The sequence below is a fragment of the Pistacia vera genome, unplaced genomic scaffold (assembly GCF_008641045.1).
Source record: "Pistacia vera cultivar Batoury unplaced genomic scaffold, PisVer_v2 Contig338, whole genome shotgun sequence".
In the NCBI taxonomy this organism is placed as follows: Eukaryota; Viridiplantae; Streptophyta; class Magnoliopsida; order Sapindales; family Anacardiaceae; genus Pistacia; species Pistacia vera.
The window spans coordinates 772,477-779,808 of record NW_022196155.1 but is presented as its reverse complement, the minus strand read 5'-3'; the positions used below and the strand labels follow the sequence as shown (position 1 = coordinate 779,808).

The following is a 7,332-nucleotide window of genomic DNA, read 5'->3' as shown; positions in this document are numbered from 1 at the left end:
CGAGTCAACAGGAAGCGACGTGACCAAATGGAATGGATCATAAGGACAGCATCTTCTTCTGTTCCTATTTAGTTGGGAAAAATATAGAAAAATAAATTACATGGACCTACCTAAAGTTTTGTGAAATTACAATAATCTTTCAAACGTTTCATATTGTCACATGTTCTACACTAAAGAAGATATAAAAAAATAAAAAAAATAAAAAAAAAAGAAATAGAAATCTCATGATCTTCGCAACTTGTTGAGTAACTTCGTCAATGCATATCACGTTCGAGCACCATCTTTTCTCTTTTTCATGTTGTAGGTGATGGAGTTTGATTTTTATTGGCTTGGTTTTTTTTTTTTTTTTTTTTTTTTAAGTCAAATATACTTTTACTAATGGATGGGAGGTAGTTTAAATATTTTAAAATATTGGGGGGATTATTGTACTGTCACTAAACATTGGGTAGCTCTAAAGTTTTCCCATTCTTATAGATCGGTTTACTACTATCTTTATTGAGTATATTTTTTATAGTTACCATCAAATTAAGGAGGTATTTGTCTGAGCTTATAAAAATTAACTTATAAGCAATAAGTGCTTATAAATTTATTTTAGCTTATAAGCATTTGAAATTTTAAGCAATTACGTGTTTAATTAAAATATTTATAAGGGACTGATAAGTAGTTGACGTGTTTGGTAAAATGTGGTTTATAAGTACATTTTATTATAAAATAACTAAAAAGGGTATTACATTAAACAAGGATATCCTATGAAATTTTAAAATTAAACAAGGATAATGTGGTAATATACTTGATCAAACTAGCTTCTAAACAGAGTGTTTATAAGTAAAAAAAAAAAAAAAAGTAACTCCCCCCAACTTATTTTTTTTTGCTTATAAGCTCAAAAAAGTTATAAACAAACAGGTCAACTTAATTTTAGAGCTTATAAACTAGTTTGACCAGCTTATAAGCTTAGACAAACACCCCCTAAATCATATTTCAAATTTTTTATGGTCCACGTTATTATCGATACTGAGAAATTTATGTTACAAGAGATATGAAATTGTTTTAGGAAAAGAAAAATATGAAATTAGAACTAGTCGAGATATTATTTCCACAAAAATTTAAGGTTTTCACATAACAATTTATAGAAAACATTATAATATCAACTCGATAACCTTAATAAACCTGGACAACTTATCTCAACTCTATAAGAGTTTCAAAATTTTACCGACACCCAATAGTTTCAAAAAGTCACAGAAACATCCCCAAGAGAAGAAAAAATCCCCTAAAATAGGCGAGACTCGAGGTAGCAGTAGCTCACTGTTAATAGGTCAAATGTTAATGTTAAAAGAAAAGTTATGGTAGAATTAAAGTTCCAAGTTGAGTGGACTTGGGTGAGACACGTGGTGATATCGCGTATAAATAAAATAAAGAGTGGGAAGAAAGCTCCAGGAAACTGGAAGTCAATGAGATGATAAAATTGAAGTCAACACAAAAGCCTCTCAAATTGTAGCTGTAATGCTCTATCCCTTCCTTTTAAATTAGAATTATGAGGCCATTAAAATTTTAAAACTCTTGACCTTGACAAAGACAAAGACGAAGACAAAGACAAAGAATTCTGATTAATATTCAAAGAGTGTCGACGTGCATGACTTTCTCATGTCTTTCTTCTAGATTACTGTATTCATTATTTTATTTAATTTCATTGTGTTTTGATTGTGACCATACAACTTGATTGGGTTTCAATGGCTGACTGCTGCTTCCACCTACTTTCCTTCCTTTGAGTTTATCTTCTTCTATATATTTCACCTCTCTTTACATTGATTCTCTCAATCACTTGACCCGAATTTTCATTTCATTTCTATCTCTCTTAGACTCTTCTTCATACTCAGATATCGGCTCAGCCCTCTTCAATGGACTCTTCCTGGGTGGACTTGGACACCAGACTTGATCTCAATCTTAATCCTTTGCCTCACAGATTTGAAGTTCCGGTGAGTTGTTAATCTTTCTCAGTTTATTTATAGTTCAGATTCTTGATGTTTTGATCTGGGTTGTTGAAGGAATATGTTTTTATATTGGTTTGTTTTTGTTTCAGAAGAGAGAATTCCAAGGAGATTTCGCTGGATTTGAAGAGAAAGTATCTGTTAAAGTTAAACCTCGAGAGGTGAGTAATTAGTTTCTGGGAATTAAATATGTTCATGAAAAGATTTTGATTTTGAGTTTCTTCAAATATTAAATCTGGCAAAGTAAACTGAAACCTTTTTGTGAACAGATTAGCGTTTTGGAGGATGAGTTGAATCGGATTTCCACCGAGAACAAGAGGCTAAGTGAAATGTTAACAGTTATATGCGAGAATTACAGTATTCTCGAAAAACAATACATGGATTTGTTAAGCAAAAACAGTTCATCAGAAACTGAACTCACAGCATCAAAGAAGAGAAAACCTGACAGTGAAGATTACAGCAAAATGATTGGATTTAATGGACACACTGAGTGCAGTTCTAGTGATGAAGAATCATGTAAAAAGGCAAAAGAAAACACCAAGACAAAAGTTTCCAGGATTTATATGCGCACCAGTGCTTCTGATACAGCAAGCCTGGTAAGCTCCCAACTCCAAAAAAAAAAAAAAAAAAAAGAAAGAAAAAAAACAAAACCGGTTCAAATCGAAGTTAATTAATTAGGCTTATTTGAATCATTAAAAAACCTGTTTGAATCTTGTATTTACAGATTTATGAATGGATGGATATCAATGGAGAAAATACGGTCAAAAAGTCACCAGAGATAACCCATCACCCAGAGCTTACTTTAAGTGCTCATTCGCTCCAAGCTGCCCAGTCAAGAAGAAGGTAATTGCTTAAACCAAATGCTTAATTTCTAAAGAGAAAAACAAGTTTAAGATTTCTGGTATCTGATTTTGAATATTGTTCATATATATTCAGGTGCAAAGAAGTGCTGAGGATCCATCTGTTTTGGTGGCTACTTACGAAGGAGAGCATAATCATCCACCACCTACAAAGCCTGAACTGTCATTAAGTCCGAGCCAAGGCTCGACCGTTGGTCCCATTTCACCAGCTAGGAGGAGGTCTCAAGGTCCAGCTGTAACGCTCGATATGTTCCAAGGTGGTGTGTCTGATGATGCCAAAAAGTCAGTCCAAGAAGTTGAGGCGCCCGCAATTCGACAAATTTTGGTTCAACAAATGGCTGCTTCGTTGACGAAAGATCCGACTTTCACAGCAGCACTTGCAGCAGCCATTTCAGGAAGATTTGTTGACCAAGGAAGAACAGAAAAATGGTGAAACTAACAACACAACAAAACTAGGGAGAGTTCATAGTATTGTATTTATTTTGCTTGTAATATTAAATTATTAATTATTGGAACATTAATTAGAGAGTATCATGTTCTGTATATAGAATTTTGAAATTAATGAAAGAAAATATCTTTTTTACATGGCATTAACATATCAATCATTACCTCAACAATTCATTTACCCATCAAAGCTGCGCAAGATGATATATCGCTTTGTTTAGGAAGTGTTGTATTATTCTTGTTATAATATTATTGGCAATTATCTAAATTGTTACATCTTTCTTGATCATCTCAATAGTTGTATTATAAATTTAAGGGGTGATTGAGCAATGTAACTTAAGGATACTAAACCACAAGTCTTGCGGCCGAACTGCAAAAATTTAGCCATCTGAGTGGGTTATCCAAAGGCCTTGTGTTAGAATCTTACAAAATAGTTACTTATCATATTTGTGACTTACCTAATCCATTGGGCTTGAAGGATTTTTAATGAACCATGGGGATCAGTTGAGGTGTGCACAAATTGACCCAAACACAAGTTAAAAAAAAAAAAAAAAAATCCACTTAAGGATACTACTTATTAGTATGGGATAAGATTTGTTCATTTATAAACCGTTATACTATAAGTCAACGAAGGTATAATAATAAATTCAAAATTGATGTAAAACTTGTGGCTTTGTTAGACCTGTGTCTTTTTTTTTTAGGTATTTGAGGTGTCCAGGCCCACATTGAAGCTTGTCTAATCCTTAGGATCACGGAACACCCTACAAGCCCAATGAACTAAGGTAATTACACAAATGTGGTAGGTATCTCTTTTGCAACTCGAACACAAGACCTCTTAGGTATAACTAGGGGTGTTATTGAGCCGAGCCGAGTTTTCGGCTTAACGAGCTCAGCTCGTGAGAGGGGAAGAGTAAACGAGCCGAGACCGAGCCGAGCCGAGCCATAAATTATATGGCTCTGCTCGGCTCGGTAATGGATTAGGCATGTTTTGAGCCGGCTCGCGAGCCATCTCCAAATAATTTTTTTTTTCAATATTTTTTACAAAAATTCGCTGGGCAGCAGTCTGAGTCGTCTGACTGCCCACCTACATTTTCTTTTGTTTAAATTATTTATTCTTTTATCAATAAAAAATCAAAATAATTTTTTTAATATTATTTTCTTCATTCCTCAAAGGCAAAGGGCTCTTCAAATTTTGTTGGCTTGCGTTTCTTTATTCTCCAATGTCTGAAATTCAAATAAATGCAAATCATAATTTAACTTTGTCTGGGCAGCAACCATCTCCAAATAAAATTGAAGAAACCCCAAACCCCAAACAAACAATTAAATCCCAATCGACTGATTAAAGTCCTCTACTGACCGATTAAAGTCCGACGACAATCCGATGAAGATGATGACGAATCGACAATATCCACTTCAGATCTGACGAAGATGATGACGAACCAACGATATCCACTTCAGATCTGATGAAAATCCGACGAAGATGACAATGATGACGAAGATCCAACGACTGTCGAAGGTCCGACGAAGATGAACAATATCCGGCAAAGATCGGGTGAAGCTGACAAAGATGAACAAGATCTGGCCGAAAATCAACACTTTGGGAGGAGTTTGATTCAAATTTTACGGCAAGGGTTCACTGCTGACGGATTTTTCGTGATTTGGGGATTTTAATAACGGGGACCATTTTGTTATTTTTTAAAACTTGTTTGCATTATTTTCAATTAAATCCCAATGGTTTAGAAATTCTCAAAAAACCCCCCGCTTTTTCGAGCCTGACTCGGCTCGCGAGCCTGATGAGCCGAGTCTTGTATGGCTCGAACTCGACTCGTTTTGTCTCATGAGTCGAGTCGAGCCGGCTTGTTATCAGACAAACCGAGCCGTTAACGAGCCAGACTCGAGCCAGCTTGCGAGCGGCTTGGTTCGTTAACCAGCCCTAGGTATAACTAACCCCAATGGCTAAAGGTTTTTCGATTATACTCCAACAATTATTTAAAATTGGAAAATTTGTGTGAGCAATATTAGATGGAACTCATCAAAGCCTGTTTTCAAATAGGTAATGTCATCGTACTAACAAGTTTTTTTTTTTTTTTTTTTTAAATGAATCTTGTACATAATTCATTTACTTAGTTGCAATATTCCTTGTTCCTTTTCCTTTATTACCTTGGCCAAATTAAAACTAGTACCATCTTATTCTTCCTAAAATGTTGGAGAGTATATATATATACTAATTAATAGTCTACTGTTGCCGCAATTTTTAGGGGAAAAAGAATCATGGCAAGAAATATGTTTTTAGAGTACGGTAAGACTTTAGCTATCTGAGTGGATTATTCAAAGATCTTGTGTTGGATGATCGAATTTGAGGTGGGTCTAATTCCTCACCCAATAAGGCTTTGTTGAATGGGAGGATTACCAATACCATGATATAATTTGAGGTGGGTCTAACTCCTCACGCAATAAGGCCTTGTTGAATGGGAGGATTATCCCCTCTTATAAACCAGTAGGCTTGAGCGTGCCTAGTCGGTGTGGGACTCCAACACTCCCCCTCACGGTCAAGCCCATATGTTGGGTCATGCCTGTTGTTAGAGGTAGTTACTAGCTCTAACTCTTCACCCACTGATCAAGCACTCAGCTTAATTAGGCATAGCTCTAATACCATGATAGAATTTGAGGTGAACACGACTCCTCACATAATAAGACCTTATTGAATAGGAGGATTACTAATACCATGATAGAATTTGAGGTGGGCCATGTGAAGAGTGAGTAGTCATGCTTGGATTGAGTGAAACCCATCGTATTTAGAGCCTTTGTGAATTTTGCATTCTGTTGGCGGGATGCTTGTTTCAAACCATACAAGGACTTGCGTAGACGACATACCATATTCTTCGATAATGTCTTACCTCTCTTGCCTCTTCTAGTCTAAACTCTGACATGGTATCAGAGCCTTCTCGCTTCCGCCAAAATAATCCTCTCTAAAGTCATTGTTCCTAGAACCTGTAAACACAAGGTAGTAGGATTAGTTTACAATTTTCTTACACCCAAACCAAACCTGCAAACACAAAACAACAGCCAACAATGGATCCAACGAAAACACCATTAACACCAACTAACAGAATCCACAGCCACAGATGAGCCACCAAACACAAGCTCAAACGACCAAACAAGCCCACATCACCAAACTGGCCCAAATTAACAAACTGGTCAAACAACCAAATCAGGTCTAACTATCAAACCGACACAATTCCTTTCGGGTTTGTGGGTTATAATTTCAACCCGATGGGTCCAAGTCCCTACCTAATTTTTCAGATCCTTCCAATCACCACCAATCGGCTGGAGCTAGGGGATGCTCTTTTCTTGCCAATATCTGATGGCTCTTAGCTACTGCTCGTTAAACAACCCCTGGCCGGATCTCAAAATTATGCAACCTGGGCTAGGGATTTCCAGCGAGCCCTGATAACCAAAAACAAGGAAGGGTTCATCAATGGAACCCTTCCTCGGCCAGATGAACCCCAGTTTCTCAAACATTGGAATGGGTGTAACACCCTTGTCTGTGCATGGATTAGCAACTCCTTGACCAAGGAGATTGCTGTCGGACTTCCTTAAATCGAAAACGCCCAAGAAATATGGGCAAATATCTGAGAGATGTATGGTCAATTGGACCTTGCAAAAATTTTCACTTTGCATAAAAACCTCATCGACATCAAGCAACACAACTTGCCTGTAACAACATATTTCAATCGCCTCTCAGTGATCTGGAATGAGTTTGATGCTATTGAGATTATGCTCCAAAATGCAGTCAACGATATCGCTTTCCTCAACAGAAGTAGAATATAGGGCCATGGCAAAAACAACTTGCGAGATTGTCTAGATCCTTGGATTACTGAAAGATTTAGAGGTACAAACAAGAAAACTGATCATTTTGTACTATGAAAATAAAGTTGCTAATGATATCGCAACGAATCCAATCAATTTATTGTTTGACAATAATAACACTGTCAAGAGAGATGGTGGAATTGGAAGTGATCCTTAGAGCTTGCTCGAATTAA

At 36.3% G+C, this 7,332-nt stretch overlaps 1 pseudogene; it reads left to right on the top strand.

Moving 5' to 3' along the window:
- Positions 1–1,714: 1,714 nt before the first annotated feature.
- Positions 1,715–3,428, top strand: LOC116138100 (annotated as a pseudogene).
- Positions 3,429–7,332: the final 3,904 nt, after the last annotated feature.